This window comes from Talpa occidentalis, unplaced genomic scaffold, assembly GCF_014898055.3.
Source record: "Talpa occidentalis isolate TD23 unplaced genomic scaffold, MPIMG_talOcc4v2.1 talOcc4.3, whole genome shotgun sequence".
In the NCBI taxonomy this organism is placed as follows: Eukaryota; Metazoa; Chordata; class Mammalia; order Eulipotyphla; family Talpidae; genus Talpa; species Talpa occidentalis.
The window spans coordinates 38,521,394-38,549,332 of record NW_023603184.1 but is presented as its reverse complement, the minus strand read 5'-3'; the positions used below and the strand labels follow the sequence as shown (position 1 = coordinate 38,549,332).

The following is a 27,939-nucleotide window of genomic DNA, read 5'->3' as shown; positions in this document are numbered from 1 at the left end:
CCAGGAGCTGATGAATGTCTGCTTTGCCATGTGGCCTGTCTTGTCCCCACCCCTCCCGAGTCTTCCTTTTGCCTGTCTGTACAATGACAGCTTTGAGTCCACTGATTTCTAAGGCTTAGCAGCTCAGCCCTCCATTGGCTTCTTCCTGTTCCCTCTCTACCCCAGGCTCTATGCCAGCCGGTCCTGCCCTTCCTGGGAGTGTCCCTTATCCTCCCTCAGACCCTCTTCTCCATCTTGATCAGAATTTTTGCTGACGCTATCCGCTGTCCTTCCCTGGGGCTTGAGTCCTGGTTCTGTCTGTCTTGGGCACCACAGGACCAAAAGGACTGTCATGGGGACACTTGGGACGCTTCAAAGTCATCCAGAGAATGTTAGTTAGAGAGCATTTGTCCAGACTTGCTTGGTCTCAGTCCTCTGACCATTCTAGGCATCTCCATCTCTAGCCATAGATCTCCCTGGTGTGTCCAAAGCTGAGCTCTGCATTTTCCCTTGACCTGCCCCACTCTCAACCTCAGCAGGGTCACCCCCAGCCAGCTGGTCCCCTGAACCAGGAACACCAGAATCATGGAGCCTCATCTCACTCCCTCCCTTCCTTCATCTATTTCTTTACTAAGTTCTGGCCGTCCTCTGTGAAACCTGGGAATAGTCTACCTCTCACATTCAACAGCCGCACCTATGTCCATACTTCATCTCCTCTCACATGAACCTTGAAAGCACAGGGCTCCTTGACACCATGCTCTCTGCTTTAATCCATGCTCCATGCAGCAACAGAAAAGTATCCATCTGACAGCAAATCTAACTGTCTCACTCTCCTGCTCAAAACTCTTCCTTGGCTCCCTGTTGTCCTGAGGATAAAGTTGAGCCTTAGACAGGCCCCTCACCAGCTCAGTTCAGGGTTGTTCCATATGCTGCTGAGCATTCTCCAGCTCCCAGCCTTGGCGCAAAGCATTACCTCCCTTGGAGCGGCTCCCTCCTCCCTAATTCTGAGATTCCTTTACCTTCAACCATCCAGAGAGTCCACAGTGGAAATCAACTCGTTATCCAGGGAAGATGGATAAACAAGGCTTTTCTCAGGGTGCATATTCTTAGGTGTATTCTTAGGGTGTATTCTTAGTCAGTCAACATTTATCTATTGATTCATGCACACAGTCTTGTTTCAAAATAGTTTTGAGGTGGGCCGTTAAATATTTATTGAGCTTCAACCCTGCGTGCTTTCTCACCCCCGACTCCTGCTTGCAGGCATGAAACTGATGGAAGCTTAGAGTAGAAAATTGGGGGTGGGAGTTTCACAAGGCCAGAACCCAGAGGTGGGAATAGAAAAGATTAACAAGTCGTTGAATCAGCTATGGAAGATCCACAGGGAAAGAAATAGAGGTGGGGATATGGAGAATTGTCGGTCACTTCAAAGAGAACCACCAGCCCTTACAGATTAACCCTGCCAGATCGTAAAAGTGATAGATTCCACAGTAGATAAAATTCCACAAAGGAACGAATTGCCCCAAAGAGCACTACATATGTGTGATCTGCACACAGATGGGCAGTTCTTAAAGGGTAAGAAGCTGTCTTCTTACCTTATATAAGACAAGGGGTATCCTTATATAGCGCTCTTTGTGGGAATTTATTCCTTTGTGGAATTTCATCTACTGTGGAATCTATCATGCCAAAGGCCTGGTAGGGTTAATCTGCAGGGACTGGTAGTTCTCTTTGTAGTGATCAGTGGATCTTCATATCCCCATCTCTGGATTCCCTACTTGTGAAACTTCCACAACTTTCTACTCGAAGCCTCCACCCAAAGCAGGGAAACACAAGGGCAAGGCAAAGGGCCCCAGGATGAGGGAGCTCAGAAGAGGCAGAAGGAAGAGGGAACTGGGAGGTGGAGGAAGGTTGGAAGGAGAGAACAGTGAGAAGGGCTTGATGGGAGACTGGGACAGAGGGAACAGAAGGGACAGGGTGTGTAGTTGGGGGAAGGGAGGAGAACCACATCTTTCCCTGTAACCCCTTGTTGCCTTTCTCCTCCCTTTTGCCCAGGTCAGCTTCAAGACTTATTCCTCTTTCTGGGGCCCCCTGAGCCCTATGAAGCTATCCCCAGCCACCATAGCATGAGTTCAATCCCCAGACAGGGAGCAGACCTCTCCTGCTTCGCCCGCTGCTCCCCTTAGCAGTGTATTTCAGTAGATCTGCCTGTTCTGCTCCCCACTCTGTCTCTGGTGAATCCTCTTTTCCCTGCGCCTCTGGCCAACACCCCAGCTCTTATATGCATAAATAAATAAAAAATAAAATAAAATAAAAAGACTTGTTCCTCTTTCTTCCTGCAAGTTCACTGGGTAGGGGAGAAGGTGGAGATAGAGGCAGTGGGGGTGAAGACTGTGGAGTGGCTCTGGCTCCAGATTCCAAATAGGAGGGAGCCAGGGTGCCCAGTCAGTCAGTAGGCAGCCCTGTGGGCACTGCACATTCTTTCCAGCCTCCCATTTATTTCCTTTGTCCCTCCCAATCAAGCTGTGAACTCGTACTCACATTCATTTCATCAAGGAAGAAACTAAGGGCCAGAATGTAGGTGACAGCACAGACTCCATTCCTTTGTCCTCAGAGGCTAAAACCCACTTTCTGCGGCAGGCCTTCAGGCTCAATGGCCCTGCTTTGCGCCAACCCTGATTGGCTGGGCATTTACCCACGAGGGGATGGATAACTTCAATGCTTGATTTGTAAGTTATATTCTTTGACTTGTCTTTGTTGCAACTAATTGTATTAAAGTTCCTTTACATTTAAGGTCTTACACACTAGGGTATGTTTTGTCTTGATGCAGCAGATGGCAGAACCTATTTGGAACAGGCAGTTTTGGGGTTCTGGGGTGCCCCTCTCCCTGTCCTGTAACACTTCTACCAAACATCCCAGGTGCCACCAGCTCCTGAATCTCTGACAGCTGGGCACAGCAAGTGGCTTCCAGAAGCATGTGTTGGGCTGGCACCAGGCAGGACCTGAGAAGGGTACCCTTTCTGTACTCTCCAGGCAGAATGGCAGCAATGCCTGGGCTTGACCTTCACAGGCTACATCAGATGCTGTTTCCCTCTGCATTTTCACGCACTCCTGTGGTGCTGGGCATAGAACCTAACTGCGCACCAGGAGGCCCAGGCTCCAGCACCAACTGCCATCATTTGCTATTGACTCTGGGCCATGAACTTGGCTGTTCTGCCCTTTTCCTTCCATAGGTCAGGTGCTGAGGAAGGTCTTTAAGGCCCTGCCCTCTGATCTCTGTAATTCCTTGTTTCCACATGACTCTCTTTGCCTGTCTACAGACAGTGTTCCAGGCTGAAAGCACGGTCAGTTTCTATCCCTTCCACCTCATCAGCCCTGAGGTGGGACTCTCAGACATTGGGGAGGGTAGTCATGGAGGAAAGGATTTTAGTTTCTCCTATTGCAGCCAAAACTGGAGCTGGCCTGGCCCACTCCCCAACTGACCTCAGCCGACCCCAATGCTGAGTAGCTGGGAACTGACCCAGGGTGAGCTAAGGCAGTTGTCAAGGCAGTACTAAAATTAGCCCCAACAAGAATAAGGCGAGGGCACAGGCCCAGCCTCTGGCTCCCACAGGCCCAAGGGACTGAGCCTACACCCCACTCAAGGCAGGAGAGGTCACCAGAGTTCTGGGCAGTGACCCTGCCATGATGCTGGCTGGGGAGAGTCACAGAGGAGTGAGGACACATTTTAAGAGGGGGATCAAAGTGTAGGCACCCTCTGCCAGATACTTAAGCCTTGATGTAGCTCTCAGCCTCTAAGCCTTCAGAGCCCTGGGAGGGGCTAGGGAGGCACCTTGCTATTTATGTTCTTCAGGGAAGCAGTCTGTTCTCCCAAGTTTGAGTTGGATAACCTCACACCTTAGCACCAACTCCCAAGGACAGAGGAGGAGCAACTAGGAAGTATGTCAAGCTGCTGTGGGAGTAGGTTGGAGATAGGCTCCAAAATGGCCCCCACCCACCCTCCCCTCTGCTTGATTCTCTCAGGATCTTATTAAAATGCAGATTCCCATTTAAGGTCTGCAGTGGGGTGTGAGTGAGATTCTTCAAGATTCTAGCAAGTTTCCAGACTTGTCTGCAGACCACATTTTGATTCTGAATCTTCTCAGCCAGTCTGGGTGGACTCCAAGGCCAGATTCCCCATCTTCTGCTCCACAGGCATCCCCAACCCCAACCCAGAGAGCCTGGTACAGGCACGTGATTCAGTAGGTGGCTAACTGTTTCATCCCTTGACTCAGCCCTCAGCTATGCCAGGCACTTCAGCTCTCATGGTTGCTCTACTGTGGGTCCCTGCATGGGTCGAGGTGTGCAGGGCAATCCTTTTGCCCCTGTGCATACTGCATGTGGCTTGTTACAAATGGAGAGAGGGCACAGAGATGCACGTGTACAATATTAATGAAAGTATCTAAGAATTTTTCAGTAAGTAGCTAACTTCTATTAAGCACAATGACCCAGACACGGTACTAACAGCATTACACATAAGATCTTACTCAATTCTCATAACAAATTCAAAGGGCTGAGGAAATTGGGGCTCACAGAGGTTAAGTGACTTGATCAGAGCAACATGGCTGATAAGTGGCAGTCAGGACTGGTCTATCCGTGTGCCCACATGCCTGTCATTGTGCCCAGTTTAGTGCAAGTGGACTTGGGAACATGGCTGTGGGTGGCCGTGGGCGAGGCCGGAGTAGAGCAGCAGCAAAGTTGAGCGGGCTGAGTAGAGTCGTGCGCAGAAAGCAGGTAGGGAGAAGGGAAGCGACACAAGCATGAATCAGGCCAGCCTGGGCTTGAGTCCTCACGCTGCCTGCCAAGCTTTCACTTCCTGCTCTGGGAAATGAGTATGAGGATAGTTACCTCATGAGCTGCTCTGTGATAAAGAAGTGTGATAACTGTACCAAGAGGCCCTCCCAGGGGCTGCTTAGCACATAGTAGGTGTAAGCTGGCCTTTGTGAGTGACTGTTTGGCCATCTGGGAAGTGGTTTATGACCTGGCTGATGGCAGCCAGCTCACTGGGTTAAGAGGAAGTATCCTACGAAGGGCCAGGGACAAGAAGGGGCAAGGTCAGTAAGATGGTGTTGGGGTCACAGCTGAGAGAGCATCCCAGGGAGAGAGACATCCAGACAGATCTCAGACCCTGGTCCTCTGGCCCTTGTCTTGGCAGAGACAGGAGAGGCTGCAAGCTGGCGACCGCTCTCTTATTCAGGAGAAACCTCTCAGGAAAGTAAACACCGTCTCCCTTGACTCAGCCTTCAGCTATGCCAGACACATCAGCTCTCATGGTCCTCTATAGGCTATGTCGACTGGGAGCCAAATCTCCTCTGGGCTAGTCCAGACATCACTTAGGCCCTGACTTTGTTTGGTTTTTTAAGATTTATTTATTTATGCATATAAGAGCTGGGGGGTACAGGCCAGTGTGTGGGGAGTGAGAGGATTCACCGAAGACAGAGTGGAGAGAAGAACAGGCAGAGGGGAGCAGAACACTGCTGAGGGGAGCAGCAGGTGAGTCAGGAGAGGTCTGCTGCACCATGTAGGTCAACTCCCTGGCCAGGAATTGAACTTGTGTTACAGTGGCTACTGATAGCTTCATAGTGCCACGTCTTAACCTCTTACACCACCAGAGAGAGCCCAGGCCAGGACTTTGGAAATTCCTGGTGATTCACTTTTTCTTCCTCCATCTGGAACCCTAATCTTGCTCTGGAGCTAGGGTGTCCTTGACACTCTCCACATCTGGATGGCTATGAGAGTGGGCAACCAGGAGGCATCAGAAGGCAAACCTGGGCCTTCCTCATGGTGCAGGGGGTTAAGACGCAACCTATGAAGCTATCTGCAGCCACTGAAAAAAGAGTTCGATCCCTGGCCAGGGAGCTACCCACATGATGCAGTAGATCTCTCCTGACTCCCCTGCTGCTCCCCTCAGCAGTGCATTTCAGCCTATTTGCCTTTTCTGTTCCCTGCTCTGTCTCTGAGGGATCCTCTCACCCCCCCACACCTCTGACCTGTACCTCAGTTCTAGTATGCATAAATAAATAAATCTTAAAAAACAAAAAAAAAAAGGCAAACCTCCTACCTGCCAACAGTGTGGTGCCAGTAACTTTGCTGCCTGAGTCCTACAGTAATAAGCTGATTTTTGCAGGCCTCTAAAAATGTGAGAAGTTGCTTTGCGGGCATTAGTCTCTCCTGGGAGCCAAATTGGAGGGGACACTCAGATGGATTCCCTGAACCATCCAGAAGCAAGTGCCATGGATTGGGGCCCACGGCATACTGCTGATGAGAGCTGGCTGAAGGTAGGAGACCAGGTAACAGCACTGATGTGTCCAGATTGCTCACAGCATCCACCTTCTTATTTCTAAGTGAAGATCCTAAGGCCAAGAGAGGGCCATCACCAGGCCAGGTCATCAGGAGAAAAAGACACAGAGCCCACCCTAACCACCCACCCACATGAAAGCTGCTGAGCTTCAAGAGGAGTCTGTTGACTCTGACTCTGGCGCCTCCATGTGGCTCCAGGGGGAAAAGGCAGGGCTGGACAGAGGCTTGGGGAGCAGGCTTCCAGGGTTGGCTGATTCCAGGGTGAGGATGCCTTTTCCTGTGTAATAGGGGTGGCTGCAATGACATAGCCCCTGTCCTGACTAGTCATTCCAATCCAATTTTTACCTCCCCCCAGACTGGAAGCTTTCCAAGAAGTTTTCCAAGGGTGAGATCTAATCCATCACATCCTTGGGTGTGCTGGGAGGACACTTAGAGGATTTGAGGAAATGGCTTAAACTGATATGAATTCAGTATAAATGGAAGAAAACTGTGGAATGTGGACAGAGATTTATGCACAAAAATCTTCATCAAAGCATAGTCTGTTGCGTTGATGATTGTTCAAGTGGGTGATGGGTGCAGGGGTTCATTATACCATTCAACTCATTTTTGTTTGTGATTGAAATGTTTTGAAACAAAAGAATTAATAGAAAACATAAAAGTCCAACAATAGAAATATAAATAAATTATGAGGCAGCTGTGCAAAGGGATAATGTCTAGGGACATTAAAAATGCTTCCATAAAGGTTTTTTTCGTTTTTAATTATAACAGCCTTATTGGTATATGATTCAATAACATGCAATTTAACATGCAGTTGGTATATGATTCAATAACATGCAATTTAACTACTTAAAGTGTACAACTCAATGATTTTTAATATTTTTGCAAACTTCTCCATAATCAATTTTAGAACATTTTCACCCACCCACTCAGCCAAAACCCACACTCATTAGCAGTCACTCCTCATTGAATCCCAAATCTCCCTCTACCCCCAACCCAACCCACAAATTTCCTTTCCGTCTCTATGGATTTGCTTGTTCTGGACATTTAACAAAAATGAAATCACATAATATGTGATCTTCTGTGTCTGTCATTTTCACTTAGTATAATATTTTCAAGGTTCATGCATGTTGTAGCTGAGTCTGTACTTCATTTCTTTTTATGGCTGAAAAATAATCCATTCTGCAGATATGCTACATTTTATTTATCCATTCATTAGTTGCTGCACATTTCAGCTGTTTCCGTTATTTGACTATTATGAATAATGTTGCTAAGAACATTCATGTAGACATTTTTTTTTTTTTTTAAATATTAAATTTTATTTTTATATTCCCCATACAATTGCAAACGCCCCATTCTGACCCCAATCCTTCCCCTCCCGCCCCCCCCACCCCCAAAAAGTGTCTCTGGTTCATAGTTTTTTTGTTGATTTGATTTTCACTTTCTTATATTCATTTTCCTGGTCCCTTATTTAAGTTTTCTAATTCCTGCTATGAGTGAGACCATCCGGTATTTTTCTTTTTCTTTTTGGCTTATTTCGCTGAGCATGATCCCTTCCAGTGCCATCCATGTTGCTGCAAATTGCATGTTGTTTATCTTTTTTGAATGCTGAGTAATATTCATGGTATATATGTACCACATCTTCTTGATCCAGTCATCTATTTTGGGCATTTGGGTTGTTTCCAAAGCTTAGCTATTGTAAACAGTGCTGCTATAAACATAGGAGTGCAGGTGCTCTTTGGAATTGATGTTTCTGTGTCCTTTGGGTAAATACCTAGGAGTGGAATTGCTGGATCATATGGAAGCTCTATGTTTAGTAGGTCCAGAAATCTCCACACAGCTCTCCATAGTGGTTGGACCAGTTTGCACTCCCACCAACAGTGCACAAGAGTTCCTTTTTCTCCACATCCTCGCCAACATTTGTTGTTGCTAGTTTTTTTAATATGTGCCATTCTCACTGGTGTGAGATGGTATCTCATGGTAGTTTTGATTTGCATTTCCCTGATTACAAGTGATGTTGAACATTTTTTCATATGTCTGTTGGCCATTTTCATTTCCTCTTCAGAGAAGTTTCTTTTTAGCTCTTCTGCCCATTTTTTGACTGGATTATTTTCTTTGTTGTTGCTGAGTCTCATCAGCTCTTTGCAGATTTTTGTGATCAGTCCTTTATCATTAGTGTTGGGTGCAAAAATGTTCTCCCAGTTGGTGGGGTTTCTCTTTGTTTTTGTTATTGTCTCTTTTGCTGTGCAGAAGCTCTTTAATTTGATGTAGTCCCAGCTGTTTATCTTTCTCTTCACTATCACTGCTTTGGGTGATGTGTCTGTAAAGATGTCTTTGATGTGCAAATCCCGTAGTGTTTCGCCTATATTTCCTTCTATGTATTTTATGGTTTCAGGTCTTATGTCTAGTTCTTTAATCCATTTTGAGTTGATTTTTGTGTATGGTGTGAGGTAGTGGTCAAGCTTCATTCTTTTGCATGTAGCGACCCAGTTTCCCAGCACCATTTATTGAACAAACTTTCTTTGCTCCAATGCATAGTCTTTGCTCCTTTGTCAAGATTAGTTGACCATAAATCTGTGGGTTTTATTTCTGGATTTCTATTCGATTCCATTGGTCTGTATGTCTGTTCTTGTCCAATACCATGCAGTTTTGATGATTATGGCTTTGTAGTAGAGTTTGAAGTCTGGGAGTGTGATGCCTCCATTCCTTCTTTTTTTTTCAGTAGACTTTGGCTATTCGGGGTTTTTGGTGATTCCATATGAATTCATCAATAATTGTTCTATTTCTTGAAGAATGCCATTGAGATTTGATTGGAATAGCATTGAATCTGTATATTGCTTTTGGATAGGATGGCCATTTTAATATGTTTATTCTTCCAATCCATGAGCAGGGATGTCTTTCCATTTCTTTGTGTCTCTTCTTATTTCTTTAACAGTGTTTTATAGTTTTCTTTGTATAGGTCCTTACCTCTTTTGTTAGATTTATTCCCAAATATTTGATTTTTTTTGTTTCGATAATAAAAGGGGTGTTTTTTGATTTCTTCTTCTTCAGATTTATTTGTTTGTGTATAGGAAGGCTACTGACTTTTGCGTGTTGATTTTGTATCCTGCCACTTTACTGAATTGATTGATGAGTTGAATTAGTTTTTCTGTGGAGATTTTGGGGTTCTCTATGTATATTATCATATCATCTGCAAATAGTGATAGTTTGACTTCTTCTTTTCCTATTTGGATTCCTTGGATGTCTTTCTCTTGTCTTATTGCTCTGGCTAGGACTTCCAGTATTATATTGAAAAGCAGTGGTGAGAGTGGACATCCTTGTCTTGTTCCAGATCTTAAGGAATTGCTTTCAGCTTTTCACCATGAGAATGATACTGGCTGTTGGCTTGTCATAGATGGCCTTTATGATGTTGAGGTATGTTCCTGTATCCAAGAATTTCAAGCTTTATCATGAATGGGTGTTGCACTTTGTCGAAAGCTTTCTCAGCATTTATTTGATATTATCATATGGTTTTTTATATTCTTTTTGTTGATGTGTTGGATAACGTTGATTGATTTTCGGATGTTAAAACCATCCTTGTGCCCCTGGAATGAATCCAACTTGGTCGTGGTGAATTATCTTATGGATACATTGTTGGATTCTGATAGCTAAAATTTTATTGAGGATTTTTGCATCAGTGTTCATTAGGGAGATTGGCCTATAGTTTTCCTTTTTTGTGTTGTCCTTATTCGGTTTTGTATTAGTGTAATGTTGGCTTCATAGAACGTGTTTGGTATTGTCCCTTCCTTCTCAATTTTTTGGAAGAGTTTGTGAAGGATAGGCACTAATTCGTCTCTGAATGTTTGGTAGAATTCATTTGTAAATCCATCAGGTCCTGGGCTTTTGTTTTGGGGAGGTTTTAATTACCATTTCAATTTCGCTGCTTGTAATTGGTCTGTTTAGGTGTTCTATTCTTCTTTATCTAGCTTTGGGTGATTGTAGAGTTGTAGGAATGTCCATCTCCTCTAGATTGTTGAACTTGTTTCCATATAACTGTTCATAGTAGTTACTGATTATTCTTTGATTTCTGCTGTGTCCGTTGTGATTTCTCCTCTTTCATTTATGATTCTGTGTATTTGTGCTTTCTCCTTTTTTCCTTTGTGAGCCTGGCTAGGGTTTGTCTATTTTATTTATTTTTCAAAGAACCAGCTCTTGGTTTCATTGATCTTTGGATTGTTTTTTTAGTTTCAATTTCATTTATTTCTGCTTTGGTTTTATTATTTCTTTTCTTCTACTGGTTCTGGGTTTTTTTGTTGTTCTTTTTCTAGATCTTTGAGCTTCGAGATTAGGTTGTTTCTTTGAGTTCTTTCTTGTTTTTTGATGTGAGCTTCTATTGCTATATATTTTCCTCTTATTACTGCTTTTGCTGCATCATACATTTAGGATATGGTGTCCTCCTTGTCATTCAATTCAAAGAATTTTTTAATTTCTTCTTTGATCTCCTCGTTAGTCCAGTGGTCTTCCAGTAGTGTGGCTTTTAATCTCCATGAGTAGATAGTTCCTTGCCTTCTTTTTATGATTTATTTCTAGTTTGATGCCTTCGTGGTCAGAAAGATGGTTGGTATTGATTTCAATCTTGGTGTATCTGTTGATGTTTGTCTTGTGCCCCAGTATGTGATCGATCCTGGAGAATGATCCGTGTGCGCTTGAGAAAAATGTTACTCCGTTTTTTTGGGTTTAGTGTTCTATAGATGTTCTGTTAAGCCCAAATGCTCTAGGTCCTTATTTAGAGCTTTAGTTTCTTTACTTATTTTTTGTCTTGTTGATCTATCCATTGTTGATAGTGGTGTGTTGAAGTCTCCCACTACATATGTGTTTTCTCTGATGTCTGTTTTCAGAGAGGACAACAGTTGTCTGATATATTTTGGTGCTCTTTCGTTTGGTGAGTATATGTTAATGAGTGTTATTTCTCTTGAAGTATTGTCCCCTTAATCATAATGTAGTGACCATTTTGGTCTCTTTTTATTTTTTTGAGTTTGAAGTCTGTTTTATCTGATATAAGTATAGCTGTTCCTGCTTTCTTTTTTGGCCCATTTGCTTGTAGGATTGTTTTCCATCCTTTGACTTTGAGCCTATTTTTATCTTTTGTAGCTAAATGTGTTTCCTGGAGACAGCAAAAGGTTGGGTTTTGTTTCTTAATCCAGGCTGCAACTCTGTGTCTTTTTATTGAAGAGTTTAGTCCATTTACATTTAGAGTTAATATTGATATGTTAGCATCTGTATTTGCCATTATGTTTGTCTTTCCTTTGATTTTATTTATTTATTCCTTTAATAACTTTTTTTTTTTTTGGTCTTCTTTCGTTGTTATTCGTCCCTCTGAGGTTCTGGCTTTAGGATTCCTTGTAGTATTTTTTGGAGTGGGGGTTTAGTCGCAATGAAATTCCGGAGTTTCTCTTTGTCTGGGAAGGTCCATATTCTTTCTTCATGGAGGAAAGAGAGCTTTGCGGGATAGAGTATTCTTGGTTGGCATCTGTTTTCTTGGAGTCTGTTGACTATGTCCCTCCACTCTCTCCTTGCCCGTAGTGTTTCTTCAGAGAAGTCTGATGTCAGCCTGATTGGTTTTCCTTTGAATGTTATCTGTTTCTTCCCTCTTGTCAGCTTCATTATTTTTTCCTTGTCCTGGATTCTTGGGAGCTTTACTATTATGTGTCTTGCTGTGTTTTTCCTTTCGTCGTGGAAGTTTGGTGTTCTTCTTGCTTCTTGTATATCAATTTTCAGCTCCTTCTTCTCATTTGGGAAGTTCTCTTCAATTATATCCATGAATATTTTCTCTGTTCCTACATCTCTCTCCTCTCCTTCTGGAATTCCTATAACTCTTATATTTCCTTTCCTCATGGAGTCAGATAGTTCCCGAAGTCTTTCTTCATTCTTTTTCTTCGTACTTCTCTTTCCTTTTCTGTTTTGGTTCTTTTTATTTCTGTGTCTTCAAGATTACTTATTCGTTCTTCCATTTCATCTATTCTGCTTTCATTGCTTTTCCCAGAGTTCTTTAGTTCCTCCATTAATTCTTTGATCTTCTGCATTTCTCTTACTTCCCTCTTTAGGGACTCAATTTCCTTCTTCTGATCTATCACTTTTTAATCATGGCAATTTTTAATTCTCTTTCTGGAAGGCTCAGAAGTTCTTCCAAGTCGCTGTCGTTGCAATCTGGGGAGTGGTTTTCTTTTTGTGGTGTGCTTCTTTCCTGAGGAGTTTTTAGGTTGCGTGTGGTTCTTCTACTCCCTACTGTCTGTTTTCTAATTTGTCGTATGCGTTGGGACACTGTGTTGCTCGGACTGACTGACATCTTGGGTGAACTTCTCCGCTCCCCTCTGGCTCTTCCAGGAGCCATCTCTGTCTTCTGGGGGAGCTTTCTGCTGGTTTTAGGCAGTTTTTACTGAAGAAATGTCCCTGTTCTCAAATGGCGAAGCGGGATGCAGTCCCTGCGCCTCCGGTTTCAGGCACACTCTTCTGCGCACCCGGTCTGCCCCGGACGTGGGTGCCTGCTCCCTCTGTGGGCTCAGACTGCTGGTCGGAAGGGGCCTGGCGTGGAATAACTTCCCGGCTGGCCACTGGGTCCTCCAGAAACCTTCTGCCCTTTTCAAGCAGACTTAAGAAATGTCCTGTTTTATAGGGTGTTAGTGACTTTTTTTTTTCCTGGTCGCTAGGTGGCGCCAGAGATCTCTCCTATTGTCCTTGGGGGGCTGTTTTTCGCCTCCCCCCACCCCGTGGGACAGAGAACAGAGCGGGAATGGTAGGGTACACCTCAACAGCTTTGGGGTGCTGTGTCTGCCTTGTGCCCCACCGTCGTGGAGAAACCACGCCCCGAATTTTCGTGCCCCGGGTCTCAGTTCAAAGCCCTCAGGTCCAGGACGCGGGCTGTAGCCCAGTTCAGTGGCGCGGGAATGGCGCCTTTTGCACTGCTCCCGTGCCTGGGCGCCTGGTTCCTGCTTACTCAGGGAGGGACCTTCACCTCAGTGAGGACCTCCGTGCGTCTCCCCGCAAGCCTAGGTCGTCTCCCCGCAAGCCTAGGTCGCAGGCGCGGGGACCTGGGCAGCCGCGATCCAGGTCTGCACTTGCTTTTCAAGCGCGCCAGGCGCGCCGCGTTTCCCGCGCAGGCTTACCGGCAGCCCGGGCTGTGTGCGCGTCTCCCGGGGTCTTTGTTCTTCTCTAATGGCACCCGGAGCCGTTCGCTCACCGCCGCGGCGGATCCTGCAGGGTTCGCCTCAGCTCCCGTTCACGGGGTGTGGTGGCTGCAATAGTTCCTTTCCGCTCACAGTCCCGCTTGCTGCGTCGTTTGTTCTTGTTGGTTGTTTTGGTTTGTTGTTTCCTCCTCTCTGCCGGTCGGAGAGTGCCGCCTCTGTGGGCGGGGGAGGGGAGCAGGGTTCTGCGCTTCCCTCCCTTCTAGTCCTCTTTTATGGCCACTTTCTTCTTCGGGCAGTTCGCTGGCGTCACCCGTTTATCTTCCGTGTCCCAGTTCTCACTGGGACCTGCAGCTTTTCCTCCCTATTAACTTTTTTTAATGGGAGATCTTACTCGCAGCGTCTCCTCGCCGCCATGTTGCTCCGCCCCCCTCTCCTAGCCTCCATGTAGACATTTTTATGTGGATATATGTTTTCATTTCTCTTTAGACTACACCAAGGAGTGAAATTACTGGGTCATATGATAACTCTATTTGAGGAAATGCTAAACTGTTTTCCAAAGAGGCTGCACCATTTTTCACTTCCACCAGCAGTGTACAGATTTTCCACATTCTTGCCACATTTGTTATCGGTTGTGTTTTTTATTCTAGCGTTCTTAGTGGGTGTGGCCTACAAAATTTTTAATGACCTGGGAAATGTTCTTAGCATAAGCTAGATTTTTAAAAAACAAACTTTAGAACTGTTAATGTAGTATGATCTCAGCTCTATAAAATACATGTGGCTAATGAAACCAGACTTAAAAATAATTTACCAAATGTTAATGTGGTTATCTAAAAGCAATTTGGGTTAATTTTTAAAAAGGTTTGTTTTTTTTGTTATTTATGGATACAAGAACTGGGGTGTAGGCCAGAGGTGTTGGGGGTATGTGAGAGGATTCATCAGAGACAGAGTGGGGAGCAGGACCTACTGAGATACACTGCTGAGGGGAACAGAGGGCAGGACAGGAGAGGTCTTCTACACCATAGTGGGTTATCTCCCTGGCCGGGTATCGAACTGAGGCTGTAGTGGCTTGTGATAGCTTGATAGCGCTGTTTCTTTAACCCCTATGCCACCAGGGAGACCCCAATTTGGGTTAATTTTTATTCTTTCCTAGATTTTTGATAATATGAACATGCATTCATAGGAGAAAAAGTGATATTATAAAGAAGGTAAACAATTGATGGCATAGGAAGAGCATGCCATTAAAATAAAACATTAAAAATATATTGTGGGCCTTGCTGGTGGCACAGGGGTTAGAAACAGAGCTATCAAGATGTCACCAGCCACTGCAGTATAAGTTAGTCCCTGACCAGCCAGGGAGGTGACCCACATGGCACAGCAGGCTTCTCCTGTCTTGCCTGCTGCTCCCTTTAGCAGTGTATTTCAATAGATCCATCTGTTCTGCTTGCCACTCTTTCTGGTGAATCCTCTCACCCCCTCCTCACCGCACCCCCACCCTCGCACCTCTGGCTTACATCCCAGTTCTTGTATGCATAAATAAATAAATCTTTTAAAAATGTATTGAATTAAGTTGATTAAGCACCAGGGTGCAGGACCAAGGTGGTCACTTAGAGGAGGGTGTTTGAGTAGGGGTGGGAGAGTCAGAAGAGTTAAGTCATCGATCCAGGGTGTGTTGGGAGTCTGGGAAGTCTCTATGGAAGAGTCAACCCTGCTGCTGGCTGAACTCTGAAGCAAGAGGCAAATTTAGAGTCATGCAGAGGAAGGGCAGGGTGCAGAGTCCAGATAACTCCCACACAAACCTGATCTCTGCGAGAACCCATTGGGGGTGGCAGACAGAAGCTCTAATGTCTCTGTGGGCAGAGACAGTGGCCTGAGAAAGTCTGGTTCTGCCTTAATTCGGAGTGGCATCTTGCCCTTTGTCCTGAGATGCATTTCCTTGTCTGTCAAATGATTGTGATAATCTCCTTTGAGCATTGTCATGCACATGAATGAGATAGGGGTATGAAGAGGCCTCTAAGCACAGGGCTGGCACAATAGACAAATGATTTGCCGCAAAGAAAGAGGGAGAAACAAGGTTGATTTGTAGCCTAGGGTGACGTGGGAGGTGTTTTGAAGTAGTGGGACCCTTACCTGCACCTTGAAGTTTAGGAATTTGGTACAGGAGCAGTGTGACATTCCAAGCAAAAGCAACTGGGATCCTGAGTTCCCAGGGAGGGCCAAGGAATAAAAGAGAGGCCAGACTCTGGGTAGGGTATTAAAGGAAGCCGCACCAAGTCCTTTCACAACAGAAATTCTCACAGTAAAGATACAAATAGTCTCCTAAGAGGGAGGCCTCCCAGCCACCTTATCTACTTGTATTGGCTCAAGGTCACAGCTCTGGTCTTCCCAGTCCAGGGCTCTTCTGTAGAAAGTGGCCCCAGGACTGCGGGCTGCAGTGAAAATAAGAGATTTGCATCTGAGCCCTGTATCAGGCAAGTGTTCCTCCCCTGGAGCCTTGGGGTTAGAATGTGGTGGGGGGGGGGCAGTTTTATTTTCTTCTTTATAGTGTTTTTTTCCAAATTCTCCACAATCATTAAGCTTGGTCTTTGTTACAACAGTAAATGGCCTGCACTGCTGTGATTGCTTTTTAAAGGATGTTTTCAAAACAGCTTGCCTGGACTTTGAAAATGTCAACATTACAAAACTGTGCAACTTATTGTCGAATTTTCTGGGGGTGAGGGGGAAGAGGGCTGTGTATTCAGGGAGATAAAACAGTTGTGGCAAAATGTTAGCTATTGATACACTGTAGGCAAAGGGGAAGTTGATACTACTCTTTCAACTTTTTCGTAGATTTGAAATTTTCAAAGAAGTTTTTTGGGGAACAGGCAAGCTATAAAACCAGACATACAATGTAAATCAAAAATTGGAAGGAGGGAACAGAAAATAAAGAAACATAATCTTTGTGATCATGAGTTTGTTGGCATGATTTTGATCTTAATGTATCTGTTAAGATTTGTCTTGTGACCCAATATGTGATCAGTCCTGGAGTATGATCCGTGTGTACTTGAGAAAAATGTGTACTCAGAGTTTATTGGGTTCAGTGTCCTCAGAGATATTCTGTGAGGGAAGGGGAAGAAAAGGAATCAAAACAGGCATCCCTGGTGGTGCAAGGGGTTGTCTCAGTGTTATAGGACAGGGAGAGGGTCCACCCTCCCTTGGGTGGGGCAGGGAACTTCCCCCTTTCCTGGGGACCACCCTGTTACATCAGCACTATGAAGCTAAAAGCAGCCACTGCAGCCTGAGTTCCATCTCAGCCAGGGCGCTGACCCACATGGCAGCAGACCTCTCCCGTCTCACCCGCTGCTCCCCTCAGCAGTGTATTTCAGTAGATCTGCCTGTTCTGCTCCCCACTCTGTCGCTGATGAATCCTCTCATGACCACTCCCACCACTGCACCTCTGGCCTACACCCAGCTCTTATATGCATAAATAAATAAAATCTTTAAAAAAAAATAGAAAAAAGAAAAAAGAAAAGGGATAAAAACAGGGGAGAGAAGAGCACAAGAGACCATGGTGATGGCTCGCGGGTGAACTGGTGGTGGGAATTTTACTGGGAATTCACAATGATGTAAAGGATATATATTTTAAAAAATTGTAAAAAATAAAAATAAAATTATTTTGCATCAACAACAGAAAATGGAAATGCAAAAAAACAAAACAAAACAAAAAAACAAAACCAAACACACAAAGTATTCAGTTTCCAGAAGTTTTAAAGTTTGAAGCAGAAGAATTTATTTATTTTTTTTAAAGATTTATTTATTTGTTTGTTTGTTTGTTTATTTATTTATTTAAACTTCTTGGTCTGGGCCTCCCTGGTGACAAAGGGGTGAAAGTCTCAGCACTATCAAGCTAACACCAACCACTACAGCGCGAGTTCGATCCCCAGTCCAGCCTAGGAGCTAACCCATATGGCACAGCAGACCTCTCCTGCCTTGCCCACTGCTCCCCTCAGCAGTGTATTTCAGTCAGTCCACCTGTTCTGCTCCTGACTCTCTCTGGTGAATCCTCTCACCACCCCCACACCTCTGGCCTGTACCCCAGTTCTTGTATGCATAAATAAATAAATCTTAAAAAAAAGATTGCGATTATAATTATATAGGAAGATGTTCTTAACATTAGGAGCTGCAGGGCCTCCCTGGTGACACAGGGCTTAGAACACAACCTATGAGGTTGTCTGCAGCCACTGCAGCACGAGTTCGATCCCTGGCCAGGGAGCTACCCACATGGCACAGCAGACCTCTGCTGTCTCACCCACTGTTCCCCTCAGCAGTGTATTTCAGTTAATATGCCTGTTCTGTTCCCCACTCTGTCTCTGGTGAATCCTCTCACCCCCTGTATTTCTGGCCTGTACCCCAGTTCTTGTATGCATAAATAAATAAATCTTTAAAAAAAACATTAGGAGCTGCATTACCAGGTATTGGATGTCATTTAGTGTTATGGCGTCTAGGGAAAGCAGTTATGGAAATAAAGTGAATGAAGCAATTAATAATTATTGTCTGAGGATGCATATAGATTTTCTTTATACACTTTTTTTCTGCCCTCTTTGTATTTGAACATTGAAAAAAAAAAAAACATAGAGAGAAATACAGCAAATCACCCTACTATCACAGACAGGGCCTTTGTGGGCTCTGAGAAGGTGGAGTCCAAGGCTAGAGGTGGGCAAACTGGACAAAGCCACGATTTGGAACCCTCGTGCTTCCTCTGCTGGAAGGCAGCATGTCCCAGAGGGCTGGGCACTGGAGGGAAATTTCTTTATTTGGCATCAACCCAAGTCTGCAAGGTGCTAATGAGTGGCTTTACATGCATTTTCTCATTCAATCCTCACCACATTCCCGTGAGGGAAGCATTATTTTTGTGCTCATTTATAGCTGAGGAACCTGAGACCAGAGTTAAGTGACTGCTTGGAGATCCTCTTTCTGGTCTAAGAGCTCTGCCCAGGTTCCCTGGAGGCCAGGAAACTCACAGGATTACATCCCCCAGGATAAGCCTGTGAGCAGCTTGACCCAGCTCCTGGCCTGGATAGAAGGGAAGGTTTCCAAGAATCAGGACCTCTCCTAGATAACCTGACCCAGAGCGGGTGTGACTGGAGTTGGAGGCATGGGGTCAAAGCAGGAGGTGGGCTTGGCATCAGGGAATAGAAGAGAAGCTGCGTATGTCTGTGTCATTGTGTAGGCCACAGGTGCCCAGGGCTGTGATCCTTCTGACCTCATATGTGACTTCCGGCTTCCTCTTCCTTCTCTTGTCACTATCAAGCTCACACACAAACTCTCCACCATGCCTTTGCACAGGCTGTTCCCTGAACCTGAAATGCCCTTCATTCACAAGACCAATTACTGTTATTCTCTAAGACCCAGTTCCAGGTGTCTGGCCCTAGGCTCCTACCTGCACCCCACTCCCTCTCCGTTAGATCAGAATATTCTCCTTAAGGAGCCCCCAGGACCTGGTCTAGAGGATAGTCCAGGAGAATTGTGATGGTGATAACTCTTCTCTGTGTGGTGCTTAGAGGTGCTCCTCTGGCCTGGACTTTCTGCTGAAGCAGCCCCCATCCCGAATGGTCGCTCCCAGAGGGCCTCTTCCTCTCATGTTTGGGGCTCCCTTCTTCATCATGGTGGAGACCCACCTCCCCCGTGGGATGCATGTTGCATGTATTGGGCCGCAGGTGGCGCTCTCAGCTCAGGCAAGGGAACTCCTGGTCTCAGAAACTGATTCTGCTGCAAACTGGCACAGAGATGGTCTGATGTGCTCAAGTCCTCAAATTCTCCAGTTTCTTATCCTCATGCCATCCAGTGCATCCATACCAGATTTAAAAGCTCAGGGTGTTAGGGTAGATGGACAGTGTCCCCTGCACACGCACGCAAGAAGACAGTAGTCTCACAAGTTCACACAGCTGAACAGCAGGGCCCAGATCTAAGAGGTATAGGGAGGGCAAGCAGTTGCTGAAGCACCAGTCACATCAGCCAGACTCTGCCACAATGTCCTAGATGATGGGACTGCCCCTTCCTTCTCTAAGCTTAAACACTATTGCCTCCTATTAGTAGTGAGAGCTGCAGAAATGTCCAGAGTTCTGGGTTCTGGCCTTGGATCTGGTCTGAGAGCACGTCTCTGGTATGTGTCCTCCCAACCCACCCACCAAGCCTGGGAGAGAAATGGGGGCTGAACCCGCCAAGAACTCTGAGCTGCTGGAGTCCAGCACCCCACTGGGCATGAGAGGACTGGGTGTGGGGCTGGTCTGCGCCTTGGCCAAGGACAGGCTGCCCAGGAGCTGCCAGACGGGAAACATTTTCCAGGAGCCGGAAAGGCTGGCGGAGCCCAGGGCCAGGCCCAACAACCACAATGGACCCTTGAGTGAAGGTTTAGCTTGGACCCATCCGAGAGCCTGGCCCCTGCTTTCTGATCCGCAGCCAGACCGAGCTTCTAAACAACCCGTCATAGGCCCAGAGACAGGAGTGTGACTTGGGGTCACAGTTATGCTCTAGAGCGGTGCCCACAGGATTGTCGTCAATGCCCGTGTTTCATCCATCAGTCTCCCTGGGATGCTCTTGTAAATGACTGTGCACAAAATGGGAAAGCCCATCTCCTCACTCAGCTGGGACCCTCAAGAGGGCAAGGGCAGGTTTTCTTCTCGATGCACCAAAGGGAGCTCAGGACAGACCAGAGCCAGCCTAGCTCAGGTTTGGTGAAGGGAATCCATGTGGGGACCTTGGCTCTAGTTCTCGCTGAACTCTTGTTTCCTCCTCTGCCAATAAGAGGAGGGAGGGAGAGCTGGTAACACTCATTTGAGGGAACCCAAATGCTGGTAGAGGGTCTTTAAAAGCCCCTGGCCCACCCTCTGCTTCAGGAAGGACTCTGTCCATGCCAGGAACACTCGCTCTCATTCTCATCTCCTCCTGCAGTCTCCCGATCACACTGCTCCAGGCTGAGCAGCCTCTGAGGCAGGCTTGAGCAGGCCCTTCTTGACTGTGGACTGTACACAGTTTCCCTTGTCTGGGACCCCATGGTCTTGTATGCATCTCTCCTCAGAGCCAGGGTCCAGCCAACCTAATGCTCATGGTTATCTCAGCAGCTGTTGCTGGGACCCCTGCCATGACCAGGCTTCCCAGTCTTTTCCATGGGGTCCACCAAACTGTCTTAAGCCTAAAAGGAGACACTACATATGAAGGGCTATGTGTAAACTTTAAAGTATTGTACAACTATGAATTGCTAGTATTTACAAGATGGAAATTGCCAAAGAAATGCAAGATCTTGCTCTTGGATTAACATGTTTAAAGACTTGAGGTTTGAGGTGATAGGAACACGTGGGCTAATACCAGCACAAAGATAGATTTGATGTCTGGCTGCATTACTAGAGGCATAAAGTCTAGAATATGGAAGGTGACCAATCATCTCTTTAGAAATTTGTGCTATTTCTCAGGAATTGCTTCAGCATTAAAGCCCCTGACCAGGTAGTGCTAGACCCAGGGCAGAGCAGGTACAGAGAAACTGTCCTCCCAGATTAATAGGGGTTGGAGGACTACTGCCTTGGGGCCCAAAGGACACTCTGGGGATGTCACAGAAGACTGGTCTCAACTCAGAGTGAGAAAGACAGTCCTACAGCAGAAGGGGCTACTTCTACAGGTAGACAGTGAGTGCATGAAAGCAAGGCTGGATCAGCCCAGTTGGGAAGTCTGTAGAGAGGATCCTCCCCTGGTGGGGTGGACCAAAAGCTTGGGAGGCTCCTCCAAGTTAGTGCTTTGAGAATCAAAATACAAAATCAGGGCACAGGGGTTAAGACGCAACCTATGAGGCAATTCGCAGCCACTGCAGCACAAGTTCGATTCACGGCCCACCAGGGAGAAACCCACATGGCGGCCCAGAACTCTCCTATCTCGCCTGCTGCTCCCCTCAGCAGTGAACTTCGGTCCGTCTGCCTGTTCTGTTCCCTGCTCTATCTCTGGTGAATCCTCCCACTGCCCACTATCACATCTCTGGCCTGTACCCCAATTCTTGTATAAAAATAAATAAATCTTTTAAAAAAAAAATACAAAATCAGAGCCTCCCTGGTGGCCTAGAAGTTAAGTCTTAACGCTATTACCACCACAGCCTGAGTTTGATCCCAGCTAACCCACATGGCATGGTAGACCTCTCCTGTGTCACCCGCTGCTCCCCTCAGCAGTGTATTTTAGTAGATCTGCCTGATTTGCTCCCCACTCTGTCTCTGGTGAATCTCCTCATCTCCCGCACCTCTGACTTACACCCTAGTTTTTGTACACAAATATTAAAAAAAAAAATTAAAGTACAAAATCAATCTGAGATTCTAAAGCCAACAATGGTGCCTTGGTCTGAAGCCATCCATCAGCTGATTGCTTTATGTGACTTTGTTGCAGGGTTTGGATGAGTATACCTTTAAAAAAATCTGCCAGCAGGAGACTGAGTTCTGCTGTTCCAAGGTCACTTTTGTTGATCTTTGTCACTGGTACAACTGGGCAGCTGGGCAGTGCCTGGTGTTTGCCCTGGCTTCCCCTCCCCCCACTTCCTTGCATTGTCAGTGTTGGGTCCCAAATTCAACCTAAGCCCAGGCTTTGGAAGTGGACAGTTTCTGCACTGCCATCTGTCAGCTCTGTGGCCTTGGGTTAATCGCTTTGCCTCTGTTCTCTGATTTGTTAAACATGGACAAGAACAACTGCCTCCATGTTTTTTGTGGGGTTTGAAAGAATATGTGTCAATAGCCTGGTGCATGACAGTTGCTCAGTAAGTGTGAGCTCCTTTCTACCCACCCTTCCCTGTCTCGGGAGATATTGGTACAGTGAGAAGCCTTGGACCAGGCATCAGGAAAGCTGCGTCCATTGGGAGGGTTTGTTGCTCACTAGCTGCCTGACCTCAGGAAAGTCTGTGCCCCCCTCTGATACTCATTTCATTGTGTAAGGAATAAAGTAGGGGCACCAGGCTCTCTCTAGAGGCCCTTCCTTTTCTCCAGTTCTATATAGAGCACTGCCTGCTGCCTATAAGATTTGACTTGCCAATGCAGGGGTGGGAAATGCTCTAATCCGGGAGGCAGGACTCTGTTTTGAGGCTGGACCCACCTCACACACCCGTGATTTAGGACACTATCCTTCCACCTCCAGACCTCAAGCTTCCCTTAAGTGTAATGAATAGGATGCCATAGGCTCTGGGGCACCTGATAGTCCAGGATCCAGTGATTCCCATGGAATCTCCTAGCAGGGAGACTAAGGCCCTGCTGCCTAGGTCCAGGCAGACCCCTGTCTGTGGGTTCCTGCCTGTGCCTGTTCTGCCGCAGCGGTGTCGTGCCCTGAGTCCGCTATGACAGAACCCTCACTGTCTCGGGCCTCAAGGGCTTTCCTGTCACAGCTCATTTCAGACACTGAGAACTACTGAGCCTCCTTCCCCTCTTCTCAGGCCTCAGGGCCCCGCCTGCCTCCAAGTCTCTCCATGCTTTTTTCCCCTGAAATCATGGGGTTTTCTCCTGTAGGAAATCATCTTGATTCCTTCCTATTCACTCCATAAGAGCAGGAATGTACCCAAGTAACAGCCACAACTGCAAGCTCTGCACGCACACACTGCATTCCTGCCATCACGGACATACCCCTTTCCCTGAAGCTCTGCAAAGACGGATGTTGCAGGTTGGGCTATAGGCCCAGAGGACCTTTGCACCTTGGTGGCATGAGCCCTAGCATATGAGGCGAGAATAAGGCTCGGCTGGGTTGGCCTGGTTGCAGACATCTGGCAAATAGCAAGTTTAGAGGGTCACACCCCTGGTATGGACTACAGAGGTCACCTGGGAGTGTGAGAGGCTATAGTGTCTGCTAGGGGCCCAGCCCCTGGGCTGTGTCTCCGTGGGGCTAGGCCCAGATATGGCCCTCCTGCAGGAAGAGAGTCTGACCAAGCCTCTGTTGTCAGGGTCCCACCTTCTCCTGGATCTGATTCTCTTTCTTGGAGAGGCAGCTGGAGATAGAATGTTTTCCCCACTGACAGTGCTTACTATGTTGCTGAGCTACCACCAGGTTGGCAAGGTGTGGGCAGGGTACCCCCCCCCACCCCAGAGACTGGGGTCTCCTTTGGGCCCTGTTTCTCCTGAGCCATCTACAGTGTATATGTAGTCACTAGATCAAATGTTCCTGGGCCGGGGGGAAGGGTGGGGGGGGGGGGTTGAGCCATCTTGATCCCCATGGCTCATTTCAGGGCTTGGCACTAAATAGTTTTGCCCGTCTATGCCCTGTTTTGAGTTCCTTCAGCACTAAAAACCTAGCAGAAACAAAGAGGCCTTAAAATGGGCAGTCTTGGCAGCCTGTGACTATGTAGGTGTCTCTCTTTTTTCCTAATAATCCTGTCCTTTAAAATGTAAAAAAAAAAAAAAAAAGTCTCCAAATGATGGGATGCTAGTGTTAACTTTGGGCCAGATCTTGAAAGGAAAGTAGGCCCATGGAGTGGGATATGAAGAACCCACCAATCTCTCAGCTTATGGACCCGACCCACTCTCTACATGGGTCCAGCCCACCAAGACAGACTGCATGTGAACCTGCTAGATTTCCAGGTATTTCATCTCAGTAAAAGTGAATCTACAGGATCCTCTCTGGTGGCACAGGAGTTAGGATGCAGCACTATGAAGCTATCTGCAGCCATTGCAGCACAAGTTTGATCTCTGGTCAGGGAGGTGACACACATGGCACAGTAGACCTCTCCTGCCTTGCCCGCTGCTCCCCTCAGCAGTGTATTTAAGTAGATCTGCCTGTTCTGCTCCCCACTCTGTCTCTGGTGAATCTTCTCACCCCCCACACCTCTGGCCTGTACCCTAGTTCTTGTATGCATATATAAAATAAAATATTTTTTAAAAAAATTTAAAAAAAGTAAATTTACACCATGAGAAACTGGCTTTAAAAAATGAGCTTCAGGGCCTCCCTGGTGGCGCAGGGGTTAAGGTCTCACGCTATCAAACTATCGCCAGCCACCGCAGCACAAGTTCAATCCCCAGCCAAGGAGCTAACCCAAGTGGCACAGCAGACCTCTCCTGTCTCACCTGCTGCTCCCCTTAGCAGTGTATTTCTGCAGATCTGCCTGTTCTGCTCCCCACTGTCTCTGTTGAATCCTCTCACTCCCCGCACCTCTGGCCTACACCCCAGCTCTTGTATGAATAATAAATAAATAAATCTTTTTAAAAAATAAGCTTTATTTTGGGATAATTTTAGATTTATAGAAAAGTTGCAAAAATTGTGCAGAGAGGTCCCCTAAATACTTTACTCAATTTCCCCCATTGTGAACATGTTATATTCCTATGGTACATTTGTCACAACTAAGAACTTGACATTTGTAATTGCTTTTAACCACATTCCAGACTAGTTTTCCCAGTTATGTTCTCTTTTGTTCCAGGATCCAATCCAGGGCACCACACTGCATTTAGTCATTTTGATTTCCCACTCTGGCCTAAAACAGGAGAAATTGACTTTTTAACTGAAAGTTTCAAATGGGAAACAAAAGAGGGGGCTTTTTAAATGATTTTCTGTACTTTTACTTTCACAATTTCACTTCAGAAAATCCCCATCAGACTGTTGCCTGGAGCAGTCCACTCCTCTGCTCCCTTCATGGGTGACATCCTTCCCAGACTTCAGGCCTGTGGATTCCTCCCAGAGGTTCTCTCCCTTCCCATCTCTTCTTCCCTCTTTTTCCTTACTGCAGGGATATTTAATTCTGCCTTGCCACTCCTACCCATCATTTAACATTGCCTTAAGGATGCAAATTATTATTATTCTAGGGATTATCAAATGAAATCTTCATTTTATCTTTTTTAAAGATTTATTTATGTATGCATACAAAAGCTGGGGTGTAGGCCAGATGTGGGGGGTGTGTGCGAGAGGAGTCACCAGAGACAGAGTGGGGAACAGAACAGGCAGATTGACTGAAATACACTGCTGAGGGTAGCAGTGGGCGAGTCAGGAGAGGTCTGCTGCACCATGTGGGTAGCTCCCTGGCCAGGGATCGAACTCGCGCTGCAGTGGCTGCTGATAGCTTCATAGTGCTGAGACTTAACCCTTTACATCACCAGGGAGGGCCTGAAATCTTCATTTTAGACCAGTTCTCCTCATGAGGCAGAAATTGTATGCTCTCAGAAGAGTAAATCGGGAAACTCTCCAACACTGTATTTCCCCAAAGTCACCCTCTCATCCTTCTTCCTTGCAGTTCCCACATTCCATTTGGAAACACTATGCTTCCTGGAAAGCCAAGTCCAGGGGTGAGGATATGACCTAAGCCTCACCCAGTCAACACAGTCCATCCTTTGCCAGATGAGATTGGCTTGTGACCTTATCACTCAAGACAGCCCAATCAGAGTGAATCTCAGGACTTTTGCAAGTACCCTGGTCATATGCCTTTTTTGGCTCAGATTGCTGGGATGCATCCGTATAAGATGGGACATGTGTGACCATTTTATTGCTGCATCCAGTTATTGAGAAATTTTAATCTGTGGCTGTAGACACTTGAAACAATTCTGGATAGTTTTTCATCCTTCTTAATCATTCCCTCTACACATTCCTCTTTTTAAACATCATATGAAGAGTGTATATAACTTTTCGGTCTCCCTTAGTTATAAAAACTCAGGTCAGTTCAGTTTAAAACTTCAATCTCCTCTCTCATTCACAGCAATGATCCTCCACCGCCCACAGCGCCTACTCCACCCAGACAATAGTGACCAGACGTGCTTGCTACAAAGATGAACCATGGTGTGTCACTGAAACACTCTGCTCTCTTTTCTTTCTTTTTTTTTTTTTTAATTATTTTTATTCATGCATACAAGAACTGAGGTACAGGCCAGAGGTGTTGTGGGGGTGAGAGGAGTCACCAGAGACGGAGTGGGGAACAGAACAGGCAGATTGACTGAAATACACTGCTGAGGGGAGCAGCAGGCGAGACAGGAGAGGTCTGCTGCGCCATGTGTGTGGCTCCCTGGCCAGAGATCAAACTTGTGCTGCAGAGGCTGCAGATAGCTTCATAGGTTGCATCTTAACCCCTTGCGCCACTAGGGAGGCCCTCTGCTCTCTTCTCTGTTCACTAACTCCTGCGGAAACTCCTGGTGAGAGCGCCCACTGCCTGGCAGTGGAGAGGGTCCCTGGCCTTACCCTCTCCCTGCAGTGGAGAGGGTCCCTGGCCTTACTCTGGTTCTGACTTCTCTTGGTGGCTTCTGTGATGTTGTGGTCTCCCTCGAGGGAACAGATGTGGTTTCTTGGGTTCCTTTCAGCTCTACCGAGGCTCTCTCACCATCAAGGACTCCCACAGATAGGAGCAGCCTGGCCTGCCTCTGTTCCAGCCATCTGTCTGAACCCTAGCCCTTGCTCCAAGCTGGGATCACACTGCTTGGCCCCGTGAATGCTGACTGGTCCTCTGGTTCCTGTCTCTCTTCCAAACCTTGCGCTCTTTACATGGAGCCACAGGAAGTATGAGAAACTGGAGAGGAGTCCCATTTTCCTCCCAGGCCCACCACGTGGTGTTCCTGACAAGTATGCCTACCTTCAGCACTCTCTTGTCCACTCTCAAAGTTCATGAATACCCCAGTCTCGTGGGGACCAGCCCAAGTCCTCCCTGCCCTCAGTCTCACCTTCTCATGCACTTTTATGCAGGCAGCAGCAACAGGAAGAGCCTGCAGGGGTCTAGATTGGTGAGCATCCAGTGGGAGCAACTCATCTCCCCCTTTACATGCACCCTCATTCTCTTCAAGGGATCCTCTTGGATGCCTCTACTCTCAGACACACATACACACTTAAGCTTTGATGGGGAAGAGAAACATGGGAGATTTGGAACCACTGTTAGTGGTTAGTATTAAGAGGGCTTGGGGGAACTGGTGGAATTTTCAGCTTTGAATCCTCTCTCACTTCCTCTGCCTTCAGAGACAAGTCCAGACCCACATCTTCGACCACTCCCTCCTGCCCCCACATTCAGCCTGTCTCTTTACCAGAACCCCCACCTCCTGTAAAGTGCATTTAATGAACTTTCCTAGAGGTACAGCTGCCACAGCATGGCCTTCCTGGTCACAATGAAAATAAATGCTGAGTGTTTTAAACTCTTCAGTCATTGGCATTTTCTAGCTTGTCCTTCTAGCTGACAGGCAAGTACAGGGGCCTGTTAAGTGTGTTGACCATCAGCCCCTCCCCCATGGAAAGGAAGATGCCCAGGTCTTTTGCCTGGACTTCAGGCTGGCTCTGAAGATCCTTCTATTAGTTGTGGGTCTCTCGCCTGCCCCTGTCCCATCTCTCCCGCCAAGGACTCAGAGTGCATCCCTCTACCTCCTTTGGCCTGAATGGCCCTAGAGGGTGGAGGAGCAGTTACTGGAAACTGGGATGAGAAAGAGTCCTGTGGAGCCTGCCTTTTTGAGAGGTGCAATGACCTTTAGTTGAAGGACACTGTCAACCAAGGCACTGCCACAAGAAGGGAGCCAGTGTTAGGCTCCCTGAA

The 27,939-nt window shown here is 46.6% G+C and overlaps 1 protein-coding gene across 1 annotated transcript in view; it reads left to right on the top strand.

Annotated features, from left to right (window-relative positions):
* Positions 1–5,027: 5,027 nt before the first annotated feature.
* Positions 5,028–27,939, top strand: part of FCHSD2 (FCH and double SH3 domains 2) — a 255,934-nt gene continuing 233,022 nt past the window's right edge. Inside the window, exons 1-2 of the mRNA XM_037522929.2 lie at positions 5,028–5,066; positions 6,140–6,290. The gene's annotated coding sequence lies outside the window, so the exon portion shown is untranslated. The remainder of the gene's footprint in view (positions 5,067–6,139; positions 6,291–27,939) is intronic.